Source organism: Apis dorsata, unplaced genomic scaffold, assembly GCF_000469605.1.
Source record: "Apis dorsata unplaced genomic scaffold, Apis dorsata 1.3 scaffold_222, whole genome shotgun sequence".
In the NCBI taxonomy this organism is placed as follows: Eukaryota; Metazoa; Arthropoda; class Insecta; order Hymenoptera; family Apidae; genus Apis; species Apis dorsata.
The window spans coordinates 645354-645617 of record NW_006263504.1 but is presented as its reverse complement, the minus strand read 5'-3'; the positions used below and the strand labels follow the sequence as shown (position 1 = coordinate 645617).

At 26.5% G+C, this 264-nt stretch overlaps 1 long non-coding RNA gene across 1 annotated transcript in view; it reads right to left on the bottom strand.

Annotated features, from left to right (window-relative positions):
• Window positions 1-15: 15 nt before the first annotated feature.
• Window positions 16-264, bottom strand: part of LOC116185606 — a 747-nt gene continuing 498 nt past the window's right edge. Inside the window, exon 2 of the long non-coding RNA XR_004150462.1 lies at window positions 16-258. This is a non-coding gene — a long non-coding RNA (uncharacterized LOC116185606). The remainder of the gene's footprint in view (window positions 259-264) is intronic.

Here is a 264-nt window from a genome sequence, read left to right as displayed (position 1 = left end):
GTAATTTTATTTTCATTTTCTACATTACAATTATTTCTTTCATCATCTGAACTTTCATCACTACTTTCATATGCCACAAGACTCATTATTAAAAAAAATATTCAGATAACTGAAATTATTGTTTAGGATGAAATATATACGTCAAAATAATAACCTTAAAGAACATTTGTAACCATAGAATCGTATACAATATAAGATAGATTTACCACCCTATATACGATTTGTAAATCGCCATATTCGTTTCTGACGTTATCGATTCTGCAA